The 15,590-nt window shown below is 45.9% G+C and overlaps 1 protein-coding gene across 2 annotated transcripts in view; it reads left to right on the plus strand.

The window, feature by feature from the left end:
* Positions 1-15,590, plus strand: part of HERC1 (HECT and RLD domain containing E3 ubiquitin protein ligase family member 1) — a 112,778-nt gene that overhangs the window by 12,455 nt on the left and 84,733 nt on the right. Inside the window, exon 1 of one of the 2 annotated variants that reach the window (XM_032700293.1) lies at positions 5,858-5,877. The exons of the other annotated variant lie outside the window; for it this stretch is intronic. The gene's annotated coding sequence lies outside the window, so the exon portion shown is untranslated. Of the gene's footprint in view, positions 1-5,857; positions 5,878-15,590 lie in introns of those variants that run through there. 2 annotated transcript variants of the gene reach the window in all.

Raw genomic sequence — 15,590 nt, forward strand, 5'->3', positions numbered from 1 at the left:
CCGTGACTTCTTCAATGCCACAGCCCAGCACTGGTAGGCTTCTCTCTCTGCTTCTTCAGAGTCCTCATCCACAGGGACAGGGACTTTTCCCATGGGATAAAGGGATAGGAAGTGGGGACACACTGCAGGATTGCACAAGGGGGTTTTTAAAAGAAAGCAGAGCATCAAACCTCCGTCCTAAGGCCCTAAAGGGGAGGCCCTAAAGCAGCTCTACCTGCTAAGGGTAGAGCTGGGGAGTGGCAATCCTGTGGATGGGACTTTGACCACGGGCCATTTTCATTTATTGTTTCACTCTTTCCAGTACCTTTATGCATAGAGTTATTAGTTATCTTTTTGCATACAGCTATTGCTGTGACACAATATTTTAGCTGCACTTTGGCTGTGCACTGGATGCTGCCATACTGAGCTAATGAGAATTACTGTTCCTTTTGAAGTTCTAATAACCTGCTTGCTCCACGTGCTCCAAGTGTTTCATATCCATGCATAGATTAGTTTGGAACTAGTCTTGTGTGTGAATTTAGTTGTTACTCAGTTGTTTACACATAATCCTTTTCTTTTCCCCTGTATGTTCTCATTCATTGTCGTCCAGTGCAAACCCCTCTTTTTTCCCATGTGCTTTTTTCCTCTGGAACGTTTCCTGCTTTGGCCTAGCCAAGGGCATTTCTGAGGTGCAGAACATCGATACAGAGCTAGTTGGAGTAAAATAACTTGTAAAAGTTACCAGCCAGCTAAAGAAAAGGACAGATGACGATGATGGATTGAATCAGATCTTAAATCTGAGGTTCCTTCAGTCTGGTTCCTCCTCTGCATTTCAGTGTGTTGGGTCCACGAGGAGAAGAAAGGAAGTGCCACATCCCCGAAGCTGCAGAGGATGGGGCAGTGAGGATCACTGCTGGGGCAGGGCCAGCTGGCCCTGGGGAGGTGCCTTTGGGCTGCTTTCTAACAAAGAACCCTGCGTGTGGCTCAGCTGGGCGTGGCCGGGAAGTGCCCGGCAGAGAACTGGCTCTGCAGAACAGGAGGAGGAAGATGACATTAAGGACTGACACAGATCCATATATTTCAGTGCCTCCCCGCTTGGCATCTCTGCCCAGGCAAACCATGTAATAACAGCTTCCCTCACATACCTTGGATCCCCAGGAGAGGAGGAGTGTTGTGATGAGTAAGATGCAGAAGACATAGGTGAATGGTATTTATAGCCTAGCTCAAAATAATTTTTCCAGACACTTCCTAGGTTGGTGTGGGCTGGCTTTAGTCGTGTTCCTTAGTGTTTGCCACTGCCTCCTCCACACCTGATCAGGGACTGACACAGCTCCTTTCCTCATCTTTTAATTGGCAAACTTGCTTCTCTAAAATATTTCTCTTTTGCCTCATGCAAATTGTGAACTCACTGGCCATGAGAAGAGCCTTGCCTTTGAACGAGCCCTCACAGAGACAGCAGTGTTTCAAGACTATTGAAATCCCAATTTTTATTGGGATGAGTCTGCAATACAAAACTCCTCATGTATTTCTGAACACCAAGAGCAGCACTTACTTGGGCAAATCTGCTCCTGGGCTGGTTAAGTAACTGCCCAGGCAGACCACTGTAATTTTAATAACCCTCAGGAGTGACAAAGCTTTATCCACACAGCCCTAACTGCAAGATAGGGTCACAAGTAACAATTTGGTGTCTTGTATCCAATCAAGGAGCTTTTGTTCAGTCCCTTTTGCTGCTGATTCAGGATCTTTCTTTTCTTCCCTGTTGACCATTTATTAACTGGTGGCACAGGAATACCCAACGTCCATTATTCTAATTGTTGTCCCATTTCTGTATAAAATGATTTCTGAGTCACATCCAAAACCATATAGACTCCTTTCATTGCCATGACAACAGCAAGGCATGCCAATGTTAGCAATGTCTGCTAGAAAAAAAACAGCAGTAAAAGCGAAAAACAGTTAATTGAGGTATTTCACATCTAAATCCCATTTTCTGTAACGATCCAAAATTTTCCTGCATTGTGGAAAAGTAGCTATGAACAAGCCCTAGATAAATAGCATAGTCTCATGCTGAATGTTGAGTCTTGTCCTAGGCACTGCAGTACAAAAAAAGATCTTACAAAAATAGAGAGAGTGGAATTGGTCATAGCCCTGGTGTCATATTTGGATCAGAAGAGGATGAAGAGTTAAATGTGGTTGCTAAAAATGAAGGATAACCACTAACAGCTCTAGAAAAAGGGTTGATGTTAAATTGCACATTGTTCTTTCATTATCATACCTTCATCTTCATTGCCTAAGTACATTTGATGTGATTACATAACAATACACTTAAAACTAATAAATAATGCAGCAACTCATGTAAAATAATAGGAAATCATTGATGTAAAATAGGTCTTGTAGAGCTCAGTCCAAGTGAGGCTGGGAAAGAGGAAAGCCAGAGGGTGGGACTTGAGAGGTGTGGAGTCATCAGGAAGGATTACTTCTGTTTTTAAGGGAGGTGAGAGCACAGAGATAACAGAGGTACCATCTACAGCCTCCTTTCCTTGAAACCTGCATGATCCTGTGGCTTTCTCCTGGCCTCCCTCTATGCTTTGAAGCTGAGATGGAGCCTGTTTTGGAAATAGAACTGAGCATAAATGTCCTGCAGTCAGGGACATTACCTGCTGAACTCTTCACATTTGTGGGTTTTGAAGTCCTCTGCTTATGCTTGTGGAGGAGGTGGAGAGGAGGAGTGATGCTGCCCACTGGAAAGCTGTGATTCAGGTATCCCTGGCTGGGGCTGGGGCTGACCCATAAAACTCTTCTCGATGGTTTTTGTTCTTGTCACCCTGCTAATGCATTGCTGAGGTGGCTGGAGGGCTAATCTTTCCTCTGATGTGTCCTCAGGGTGCCCAAATGAGTTTCAGGAGCCTCTGCACTTTCCAAAGGATGAGAGTGCTACGTTTTCATTTAATGGCAGTTGACTCTCCAAGGAGGTGGCTGATTTCTGGTGACAGCCACAGGTGTTGTCAGAGCAAGTGTAACTCTGCTTCCCTTATTTACAGCCTTATTTTTAGACCTACTGGTACTACTGTAGACTAGAATGCTGTTGGCTTCAGCTGAGTCCTCACGAATTTTGACAATACTTGCCAGCTTAGAGAGGTGGAATAGACCTTCTCATCCTGCATCATTTGCCATCCTCGGTTTTATTTGGGTTGGGGAGGTCCTGAATGCCAGCTGGCTGTAGCACCTCAGGCAGTGGGGCTCCAGCTCTGAAAGAGAAACTGGGGAAGTCACTTGACTTCTAGATGCTGAGACTTACCAAAGATTGTGGTTAATATCAAATATTAAGAGTTGCTATCTAATAAACAAGCTTCATGTGAGAATTCACAAAGATAAATAGCAGTGATCCTTCAGCATCACTTAAATTCTGAGATCAGTGAGCCTCTGGAAACAGCCTTCCCCCTGCATCCAGGCAAATGGGAAGGTGGGGATCCTGGGCTCTCAGCACTGTGGGGTGATTGATGGGCTGTGCCGAGGCTTGACGAACAAACCAAGAAAACCTTGTGGGTTTATGAACTTAATATCTAAGGGTGCATAACTTAAAAGCATTAAACATCTGCAAAGCTAAGAAATTCCTTGAGAACTGTGCAACACTTGGCTGCTGGTGGAGCCTGCAAGCCATAAAAGCTGCAGTTAATGATAAGGTTTGTCTTCATGTCGTGGTTAATGAAAGTGTGTGGGTGTGGGGCACGTGACCATGACAGGAGCACTGCTACAGCCCAGTGTCTGCTTATTCTGCTTTCTCTTCTGCATTGAATGTATTTTCATGTACCTGTTGAATTTTTTAGGTTTATTTCTTACACAGCATCCTTTAGCTGGCATATTTTAAATACTCTAAAAACACTTTAAAATGCATTTATAATTTACCCCATTTTTGGTGACGTTTGTTTGCACGGTGGTCTCATCAACAAAGAAGCTGCTCATTCACAGCACAGCTTTAGACAAAAGATTAGGTGGTGCAGTTAGGGGTACGAAATTAGAAAAAAATCTTGGAACTTGTTGAACAAAAATGGGTTGTCTTGACCATTACTCTGTGGGACACTACACAGGTAAATTGCTAACAGAGACTTTTTTCTCATCCCGTGTTTTTTAGCTTGGTTAGGTCAAAGACTTTTCAAAGCAAGGCATTTGGGTTTTATTCTGCTGCGAAAAATGATGAATCCGTGAGTAGCCTTTTAGGGGAGGCCAGCCATCAGCAGATGGCTCAGGAAGAAAAGGCAAGAGCAAGGACATAGTAATGTGTCCCCAAATATTGCAGGGCCTTCTGTGGGTCAGGGTGTTTTTCAACTATAGGAGATGTCTTTGGTAATCTGTGATGGATTTTTTTCTTTCTTGTATTTCTCCAGTCCCTTTTTGAGTTCAGGTAAACTTTTACTACATTTTGTCCTGTGTTCTACAGCTTAATTATATGTGAATGAAGAAATAATTGCTCTTTGGTTGTTCTGAGTTTGGTATTTCCACCCGTTACCCTCTAGCTCTTCTACTGGAAGAGGCAGTGGACAATTATTCCCTGTTCACCTGTTTCAGGTATCCAATCTTTGTAAGCTTCCATTACATTACTACCTTCAGCTGATGTACCCAAACATATGCACTCACTCCTCAAACAGAATTTTTCCTCTTGCTTCTTGCCAGTTTTGCCCTTTATTTAGTCCTTAACAAAGGGCACTGATTCAGTCATGGCATTCCTACTATTTTAGGGCTGTAACCAATTCACGTGAGTATAACTGATTCCTCAGTGTTTTATTTCTTGCCACTGTGGCCTCGCTGATCTGGGCACATCATTGTCACTGCCACCACCTGAGCCTGTAACCGTCTTCAGTGGGAACTTTTTTCCTGTTTTAGACATGGAATTTCTGTCCCCAGTGACACTTTTATTACTTCTTGCTGTTATCCTGTTCATTCTGTTTAAGCAAACGCTTTCTTTTAATGGTCTCCTGCTTGTGCACTGGTGGTGTGATTCGTCCTGCCTTTTCTGCACACTTTTTATCCCTGCCCACAGCATCCAGTTCTCCTCCTTTCACTGACAGTCCAATACATCAGCTAGATCTGTATCCTCATCTAAATTCAGTGTTTGATTCCCCCGACCTGTTCTTTTCAGGTGATTTTATGCAAAACCAGTTGTCTGCTATTGTACTTTGAGAAGACAAATGATGGTTTGTTGATGATTCCATTCCCAGGTCTGTTCAGCTGTAGGAGACTGAGGGGAGACCTCATTGCAGATACACCTTCCTGGGCAGGGGCAGAGGAGGGGCAGGGACTGAGCTCTGCTCTGTGGGACCACGGACAGGACCCAGGGAACGGCTGGAGCTGTGTCAGGGCAGGGTCAGGGTGGATCTCAGGGAAAGGTTTTTCCCCCAGAGGGTGGTTGGGCACTGCCCAGGCTCCCCAGGGCAGTGGGCACAGCCCCAAGGCTGCCAGAGCTCCAGGAGGGTTTGGATGATCCTCTGGGACACCTCGCGTGACTCTTGGGGATGGTCCTGTGCCGGGCTGAGGGTTGGACCGGATGATCCTCGCGCGCTCTCGGCACATCCTCAGGGATCGCACTTGGACGGGACGCCCCAGCCCCGGACCGTGCGCGGACACGCCCCGCCCGCCTCAGAGAGCCGCGCGCGCGCCCGCGCACGGGACGCGCCCCGCGCTGGGAGGGGAGGGGGGAGCGGGCGGCGCTCTCGCGAGAGCCAGGCGGACGCCCCGCGAGATCTGTGCGCGCGCCCGCCCGCGTCATGTTTTGCCGGTGACACCCGGGCCGGGCGGACGCGGCTCCGCCGGGACCCCCCGCCCGCACCGACCCGGCCCCGGCCCCGCCGCGGCACCCCGCACCGCGCCGGGCCCCGCCGCTCCCGCCGCTCCCGCCGCTGCCTGGTGAGCGCGCGGCCGCCGCGCCGGGGGGCGCGGGCAGGGGCGGGAGGCCTGGGCTCGGCCGGGACCCCTCAGAGCGCCCGGAGCGGGGCAGGGCCGGCGGGGAGGGCGAGCGGGGGCAGGTGGGGCCGCGCAGGTGGCGGCGCCCTGTTGCTGAGGGGGGAGAGAGGGGCGGGCGTCCTCCGGCAGCGCTCGTCCCTTCGCGGGGGCTTTTTGTGCCTCCTCGGAGCGGTGTGAACGGCACGAAATCCGCGCTGTGCCCCGGCCGCGCTCCTCCGAGCCCGTGCTTTGCTCCCGGAGCCTCGCGAACGCGGCCGTGGCGTGGCCGTGCGTTACCCCTGAGTGCTGGATGCATCCCTGGCTCTGTGCATCCGAGCTGGACCCGGCTGGTGCCGCAAAATCCACTGTAAGATGTGTCACGTTGGCCTCCGTCGGCCCCGGGCAGGGCTGGGGGTGTTCCCTGCACCTCCGGACCTGTCAGCCCTCGCCGTCGGCTGCCCGGGGCCTGTGTGCTGACCCTGGCTTGCAGTACTGAAAAATTGTATGTGTGCTTTTACTCAGAGGTGGTTTATTTTGTATTCCAAAGCGATATCCGAGCAGATGTTTTGCTGTGGTTTTGGTTTTTATTGTTTTGGGTTTTGTTGTTTTGTTGTTTGGGTTTTTTTTAACTGCATATGGTTAATTTTCTTTAGAAGTTCCTGTATATAAGCTGCTTTTCATGGGTTTTTTTAGGGACAGAACCCTACTGTGCTCTCTCTCTCCCTTTCACAGTGCACATAGGAGTGGTTTAGTGCAGTTGTTGAGCATCTTCATCTTGTGTTGTCACATGTCTGAGCTGATTGTTCCCTCATGGTCTGGTCAATTTGCTGTAGCTGGACCATGTGCTCTATATACAGATATATATACAGCTGTGTATACACGTGTGGTATTGCCTCATTGGGTCAATCAGATTTGTAGCTCAGCAGAGTGTTCTGTGCTGTTACTTCTTGACAAAACCTCAAAGCTGTGAGTTTACCCCTGCAGAATTTAGTGCTCCTTCCTAGAGGCCCCACATATCCCACATCTGCTCCATGGGTTGGGGATGTGGACTGGGGAGGACTTGGATCTCAGGGATGAGTCTCTCAGGCTTATGGGGAAAACATAATAGGCATTTAACCTGCAAAGGTGGACTGTACACCTCGTCAGACTGCTGCTGCTTCCCAGTGGTCTAAGAGGAGTCTGTTAATTTTGTGTGAAAGATTGAAAGCTGTGCAGTGTTATGCTACAGGACAGAAAGGCATTGCCAGTCTCCTGAGTCCCTGCACCTGTGAGGAATTTGGTAGGTGGCTTTATGCACAGTGGTTGTGTCTCAGAATTAAACTCCTTCTCTCTGATTATAAACCTGTACATGTTTGAGGATTTCCTCTCTGCTCTTCTGTTGTTATTTAAATATGTCATGTATGTTTTGTTCTTTGCCTGAACATTAAGAATAAACATGTTTTTGTGGTTGGACATGTGTAATTGAGGGGGAAGTGGGGGTGTTGAAATTTCTTTATGGAAACTGTGCAAAGGAGGTATTTATCTAATTGTTAGTTAAGGATAGGGATGTAAAGTATTTGACTTATTTTTGCCGAAGGACTGCTCGGCGTAGTGAGAACATAGCATAGCATTTTTTTATTCATTTAATCCTTGAGCTGAAAAATAGTTTATCAGTGAAAGCTGCTCTTTTCTTATTTCAGAACTGAATTAAATGGATAGTAGTTGATTAGGAAAAGGTTGTAGTGGACAGGCTAAAGATGTCAGTTGTTTTTTGCCTTTACCAATTTCAGGTAGTCATGGTCTTTCTTTTTCAAAGAAAGCAGTACAGGGTGCTCTGCATGTTTTAAAGTACCACTGATGATGGAGTGGGACCTTTCTATGGATGGGGAAAGCTCCATATGGATTTGTGTTTTGGTAGTAAAATGAATAAAGTATATACATTTAAGTACTTTTGATTAAGACACTCTTAATATTCCAGTCTTTCTTTCTGTTTTTAGTGTAATTATTCTTGTAATACTCATGGGGAAGAGAAGCACTTTTATCCCCATTTTAGAAATAAGTAATGGAGACAAAAATATGTATTTGAGGAAGACTTGGTGGAACAGGCCTTTGATTTCTGGTCACAGGTTGTTACGAAGTCATTATCCTTTCAATGCACTGTCTTCATTTGGGTCCTGTGCAGGTACCTTACCTTCCTCTTGAGAGGTTTTTATCTTGGTCTGCTGTTTTAGTTCGGTGTAGGGTGCAGTTCTCTCTGTCTGGTTTGACTTCCTGCTGTCAAAGTCACCTCAGTGGCTGGTGAGTCCTGTGCTGGTTGTGTTTCTTTCTCAGAAACACTCAAACTCTCAAATTGCTGGCAGGTTTTGTTTTTGTCTCTCCCTGTAGCGAGTGACGGTCGTGTGGAACATCCAAACCTAGTCAGTGTTTTCTCTTTACAAACACCTAAAGTGTCCCTCAGAAAAGGAAGCTCTGCTGTCGTGGGGCTGCTTGAAATAACTGGCAGTGGTGCTGCAGCTGCTCGGGGGGCACTGTAGTCACTCACAGTTACCCTGCTAAGTTCTGAACGTGGAAAAAACCCAAAGCCCAGCCTGGAACCCAATAACTGTGGAATTTGCCATTCCACAGCAGTGTAACTGTGACCTTGGAGCTGACCAGGTATATTCCCTGGCCTGGACTGCCTGTTGTGATTGACCTGATGTCATCAAGTTAGTTGGGAGGAAATTCAGGTGGCTCAAGCAATCATGTTCTCTGCTGGAAGCTGGAATTAATTTGCTGCTTAAAGAAGAGCCTGCAGCTTGAGTCCTCCTTACTACTACTAATAATTGTTTTGCTGTCAGGTCTGTATGATACAGAAATTTCATTGTCAAAACATTTCCTTATATTTATGAATTTATAGGACAGAAGTTTGTTTTTCAGTCAGTTATACCTGGAGTACTCTGAGGCAAGAAATATAAGTGTTACCTGGAAGTGTTAACATGAAGGGGCATCCACAGCTTGCTGGGCAACCTACTCTGGTATCTCACCACCCACTTTATTAAGAGTTTCTTCTTTATATCCAATCTAAACCTGCCCATTTTCATTTTAAAACCCTCACCTCTCAACCTGTCACCACAAGCCCTGATAAAAGGTATGCCCCTTTTATATATGTGTGTATATATATATATATATATATGTATATATCTGTGTAAATATATATATCTCAAGGCTGCAGTCCACTTTCCCACTTGCATCACAGTTAACTTGAAAGCTCCATGAGTGTGAATTTTGACTCTCTGTACATATTGCAGTCCCCTGTCCATTGCTGACTTTCTCAGTCTCGAGTCAGGATTACTAGTAAATATGCCTTCAAAATGTTTGTAGTTTTTGCAAGAAAATGTCTCTTTCTGGTGGTTGAAAACACTGGGACTACACAGTGAGTAGAAGTTCAAGTGATTGTTCTCTCAGGGAAAGTGGGAGTGGTAAAAGCTCAGCAGGGTTTTCATCCCTTTTCCAACGCAAGATCAGGCCCCTGTCTTTACTCAGATTGTTGGAATGTTTTAGGTACATGGGGATTTCTACTTCTCAGCTCTTTTTACCAACTGCTTTTGATGATTGTGTATGTGGAGTGTCTTACACTCGCAGCTTTCATTCAGTGAACTTTAATGCATCTGAAGAAGTAATGAGTTAAATTGATTTTTCTAAGTTTCTCTGCAGAATAGTAATAATTTTTATTTCTCCACTACTTGGGTAGACTTTGTACAGCACCCCGGGGTTTACACTGGCAAGCCATGATTAGGTTTTTGTATCACTTTCTTTATAAATGTAAGGGTAAATAGCTTTAATTTCCTATTAACTTCAAAAATAACTTTGTCCTCCTTTTGTCTGTCTCCCAAAAGGTTTTTGGAGTGACCAGTTGAAAGCATAGGACTATATTGGTTTCAGTAGTATAGTAATGAACAGATAATAGAAAATGAATATGAATAATCCTAAATAATGAATAAATGATAAAGGAAGACTAAATTTGGAAGAATACCAGTAGAACCTCAGCGTGTCTTACTTAACAAATAAAAAGCTTGGTGGAATGTAGTATTTGGAAAGAAAAGTCAGCAGTTGGCTGCAGAATAATCTTAATCTGAGTTATGATGTCATTAATTTGGTTCCCATATGCTGAGCAGGAGGCTGGTACAGGGAGGAAGGACAGTGGACGTGGTGCTCTCTGGGGACAGATGTTCATGAACTGCTGCCAGGCTGTTTCACTGCAAGTGTTTCTGAGGAGTGCAGAGCCAGCTGCTCTTGCCTCCTCTGCTGTAGTTCCTTCTGCTCCTTGCCTTTGCCACTGCAGGTTTGTAGGGGACCAGGGCTCATTTTTTCTGTCTCATTTTACTGTCCATCTGCTATCCAGCACCTCTCCCCTTTTTTTTTTTTTTTGGCTGCTTCTAATGATGCTTTTTGTCTCTTTACTTTCAGTTCTCTGTTAATTTGTGGTAATTTCTCTGCAGTGTCAGTATTTTCTGATTTATCGTTTTCTCTTTTTCTTTCCCGTGGCTGTTTTTGTGTGGATTCCCATTCCCCTCATATCTGTCCTGGCACTGTGTACAGGCTACATGTCTTTCCCAAAAAGAGCATTTGAGGGTTATTCCCTTGCACAGTGATCTGCAGAGCTTTCTGGCACAAGTAAAATATTGAACAAATAACTCTTTTAGGCAACATTATATCCTGTTGGTTTTAACTGTCGTGGTGTTCCCTGGCCATGAGCAATATGAAGCATCTTGCAGGTTTTGCATTCCTTGTGCATTTTATATTGTTGGCCTATGACAAGGCAGGATTTTAATCACTTTTATATATTCCTGGTTTCTAAACCACCTTTCAAGAAAAAAGCTCTAAAGGTTGTTTGGAGCCCTGATACCTGCTGCTAAATCCTACATATACAACCCTTTTTTGTGAAGAACGGGAAGCAAATCAGGTTGCTTTTCTTTTAGTTGCACTTTCAGATTGTAAAACTTTCATAAGGATGGCAAAAATCGCTGCATTCTGACAGCTGGCAGCATGTGAAGCAAGATTTTACTGGGACTTTGTGCCTCCTTTGTAAGAAGTATGGAAGAGTGGAATGATAAAGACTTAGAAGGTCATGAAACAATAAAGGAACTGGGAAAATGGCAAAGGAATATGATCTGGATGATTAGAGGTTTGCAGTGTTTCTGGGGAAAGAGCCTTTGGTTTAGCTGGTGCTGCAGAGGAGATATAAAATAAGCAGGTTTTGTGTGTTATGGTTGTATTAGGAATTTGACAGAATACTGAGATAATAACGTAGTAGACTTGGATACAGAATCTTTGGTTTATTGCTATTACATTTGAATTAGCAAAATAATTTATAAGGGTTCTAAGTGCTTATGCTACAGAACTAAAATATTGCAACTTTGAAGAGATCCTATGTGTATAACAGGACTGTAATACTGCCATCACAGTGAGGCAGTAAACTTGAACGTACATACATCATTCCTGTCATATTTTAAATAAATTAACTTTTCCAGGCCTGTGATCAGCTATGCATGTGGAACTTCTCCTTTATCAAAAACTTAGCTGCAATAACAACCCAGAAAAAAGAAGTGTTTCAATAGTCAGTCTTACTTGCAGCGGATTAATTGAATTATATTCTTAATGAGCTACTAGAATTACCTGGTTATTCTGACTGGGAAATCTTCCCTGGGTTTTGTGTAAGCCCCAAAATGCTGGATTTTTCTGGTCCCTCCACAGGAGTTATTTCTCACTGTTGCAAAGATTGAAGTACTTGTGGCAGTGTCAGGGGCTGTTGTGTGCCCTGGCTGCATCTGTTTAAACACTCTGTTTTCTAATCCTTTTCTGACCCCCCCCAGGTGACATCACTGTTAAGGTACCTGAGCACACTTTACTCTGAGAGCAGCTCCTGTTGGGAACAGTAACTGGGAGTGCTGGAGCTCTGGGAGTTCACTGTCAGTGGTGAAGAACAGGAGGAAAAGGCTGAGGTATTTAACACCTTCTTTACCTCAGTTTTCAACAGTAAGTCAGGTTGTCCTGAGGACAGCTGGCTTCTGGAGCTTGGAGAAAGAGAGAAGAATCTGAACAGCCCCCCTGTAATCCAGGAGGGAACAGTCAGTGACCTGCTGAGCCACTTGGATCCCCACAAGTCTATGGGAGCAGATGGGATCCATCCTGGGGTGATGAGGGAGCTGGTGGGAGAGCTCGCCAAGCTCCATCCTTTTCCAGCAGCCCTGGCTCACTGGGGAGGTCCCAGATGATTGGAAGTTGGTGAATGTCACACCAATCCACAAAAAGGGCCGGAAGGAGGACCTGGGAAACTCCAGGCCCGTCAGTGTGACCTCAGTACCTGGCAAGGTTCTGGAGCAGCTCATCCTCAGTGCAATCACACAGCACCTACAGGATGGACAAGGGATCAGACCCAACCAGCACGGGTTTAGGAAGGGCACGTCCTGTCTGACCAACCTGATCTCCTTTTATGATCAGGTGACCCTCCTGGTGGATGAGGGGAAGGCTGGGGATGTGTCTACCTGGACTTCAGCAAAGCCTTTGGCACTGTCTCCCACAGCATACTCCTGGAAAAGCTGTCAGGGCACTCTGTGCTGGGTCAGGAACTGGCTGGAGGGCCGGCCCAGAGAGTGGTGGGGATGGAGCTGCATCCAGTTGGGATCCGGTCACCTGTGGTGTCCCCCAGGGATCAGAGTTGGGCCCAGTCCTGTTTAATGTCTTTATCGATGATTTAGATGAGGGGGTTGAGTCCATCATCAGCAAATTTGCAGACGACACCAAGTTGGGAGGGAGTGTTGACCTCCTGGAAGGCAGGAGGGCTCTGCAGAGGGACCTGGACAGGCTGGAGAGTTGGGCTGGTTCCAACGGGATGAGGTTCAACCAGGCTGAGTACCAGGTCCTGCACTTTGGCCACAACAACCCCCGGCAGCTCCAGGCTGGGCCAGAGTGGAGAGCAGCCAGGTAGGAAGGGAACTGGGAGTGTGGATTGACAGGAAGCTGAACAGGAGCCAGAGTGTGCCCAGGTGGCCAAGAAGGCCAATGGATCCTGGCCTGGCTCAGGAACAGTGTGGCAGCAGGAGCAGGGAAGTGATTCTTGCCCTGGACTCAGCGCTGGTGAGGCCACCCCTGGAGTGCTGTGTCCAGTTCTGGGCCCTCAGCTCAGGAAGGACATGGAGGGGCTGGAGCAGGGGCAGAGAAGAGCAACGAGGCTGGGGAAGGGACTGGAGCACAAGTGCTGTGAGGAGAGGCTGAGGGAGCTGGGGCTGTTCAGCCTGGAGAAGAGGAGGCTCAGGGGAGACCTCCTCACTCTCTACAACTCCCTGACAGAAGGGGGGAGCCAGGGGGGGGTTGGTCTCTCCTCCCACCCAACCATCAGCAAGACAAGAGGGCTGGGTCTTCAGCTGTGCCAGGGGAGGTTTAGGTTGGATATTTAGATATTAGGAAGAATTTCTTTCCAGAGAGGGTGCTCAGCCATTGGAATGGGCTGCCCAGGGAAGTGGTGGATTCTCCATCCCTGGAGGTTTTTAAGCTGAGACTGGATGTGGCATCAGTGCCATGGGCTGGGAACCACAGCAGGGTTGGATCAAGGGTTGGACTTGATGATCTCGGAGGTCCCTTCCAGCCCAGCTGATTCTATGATTCTGTGCCTCCTGTGTGCCTGTGTGACATCCCAACAGTAAACAGAGCTCAGGGGTGAGAGTTTCACAAGCAGCCCTTTGCACGTTCCTCAGTTTTGCAGTTTCCTGCCTTCGATTTGAGTGCACAGCCTCAGAGCTCCTCGTGTGACAAGCTTTAGTAATCAGGTTCCCAGCGAATAACTGTAAGTCAGCCTCTCACAAAGGCTGCTGGAATTGCTAATTGCAGAGAGGGAGAGAGGGAGAGCTTGTGTGGTTTGTCTTTCCTCCGAGAAAACTTGGGGTTTTTAGGACATGTAATGTTTACAGCTTCATAGGTGCTGTTTTTCAAGAGCTTTGCAGAAAAGAAAGCTTTCAGCTGTTTTGTAGCAGTTCTTAAGAGCCCGAGCACTTGGCTTGTGTCAGACTAATTGGGTTCGTGTGTGCTTGGTTTCTGCTGTAGTCAGACTAAGCTAAAGAAAAACGTGGTAATATGTGGCTTTGCCAAATTCTGTCCTTGTTAATACCTTCAGTGTGTGTGCTAGAGGCACTAATGTAAGAAAATGTATTTTCTCCATACTGGCTGAAGATACTGTGTATCATTTTATGCATTTTTATGTGTTTGAAAATCTCTGTGGACTGTGAAAAATCCTGCCTAAAGATTAGTTTAAAATATGTTCCGCTTGTTTGCTGTGTCCATTTGACAACACTTTATGTGAGATCACTTTTGCTTTTTAGCCCTGTATTACAGTGTTTACTTCTTTGGACCTTTTACACAGGGAGGAAAGCATAATGTTGTAAAATAACAATTAGGCAGGAAGATTCAGGTGCATACAACCAATGGGAAAGATTTAGTTACATTTCTGAGGTGATGGTTCAGTTTTTCCTTTCAGCAGCTTGGGCAGCAGTTGTACCTTCTTCCTTATATTATGGACTTATATTATTCTTCCTGCAATAGCAGTGGTTTGGAAATGAGGTAGAACCACTGTGTTGGAGATGATGCTGGTTTAAAAAAAAAAATAAAAAAGGCCCTAAAATCAGCTCCTCCCTTCCCCACATTTGGGTGGTTTCTGGCTGTCGATGAGTGTGTGTGCTAAGGCCTGAAAAAGCAACTCATGTTGTGGGGAGGCTGTGCTGTTACACTCCTGCTTTTTAAAATAGTAAGATAACATTCCTGCCTTCCACTTTTTAAGGATCTTTTGTACAACCTTCTGTCAAGCAAAACAAAAACCTCTCTATTTTTTCTTGTCTTGACTTTCATAGTTACATCTCTTCTTGCAGGAACTGAGAGTTACCTCTTTGGAGTTGCCTGGAGCTGTTCCTTATCTTCCCCTTCCTCCCTCAGAAGGAGCTCCAGTGGGATGGGGATGTAGCCACACTGTGCAGCCTCTGTCCATCCCCACCTTTCCCTAATCCATCCCAGCAATCTTTCCCTTAGATCTCCACCTGGAGCCTTCTCAGGAGTTTTTTTAGTGCAAACCCCAGGAGGGAGCCTCCTGTTTACTTCTATTGGGAGAAGTCTGTCAGCTGCATGCAGGCCCTTCTTGGGTGACAAATTCAAGTCTCTCCCATAATTTCCAAGCTGACATGGAAAGGGAAGACTGTGGAAATTCCTTCAGGGAAAAGTTGTGTGTTCATTCTGTCCAGGACCTGTCTTTCCTGCTCAGCTCAGAAACAGGACCTTTATAACCTTACAAGCTTTGACCTTCAATCCCATGCTGAAGTCCTTTTAAAATTAGTATTGTTTTCCCCTGCCCTTGGAATACAGGAGTATTTGCAGCAGTTTCCAAATTCCCAAGTCCTGTAGCTGTGTTGGAGTTGAGGCACCTCTTACTGACCTGTTTAGCCATGTTTTTTCCCCCTTAGTGAGTTCTTATTTTTGCATTTTAAATGATCAAAGCTGTCCCACTTACCTCAGAGTGAGAAGACCTAAAAACTTCCTGGTTTCCTGAAGCTGTAGTAAAAATCTGAAAAAAAAAAAAAAAAGTGTTTTTAGAAATTTGACAGTCTGAACCAAACAGGTGGATTTATGAGAGTTCTTTAGTGTTTACTTTGTTCCCTTTCTAGAAAAGTCTTTTTCTG

The sequence above is a fragment of the Chiroxiphia lanceolata genome, chromosome 12 (assembly GCF_009829145.1).
Source record: "Chiroxiphia lanceolata isolate bChiLan1 chromosome 12, bChiLan1.pri, whole genome shotgun sequence".
Taxonomy (NCBI): domain Eukaryota; kingdom Metazoa; phylum Chordata; class Aves; order Passeriformes; family Pipridae; genus Chiroxiphia; species Chiroxiphia lanceolata.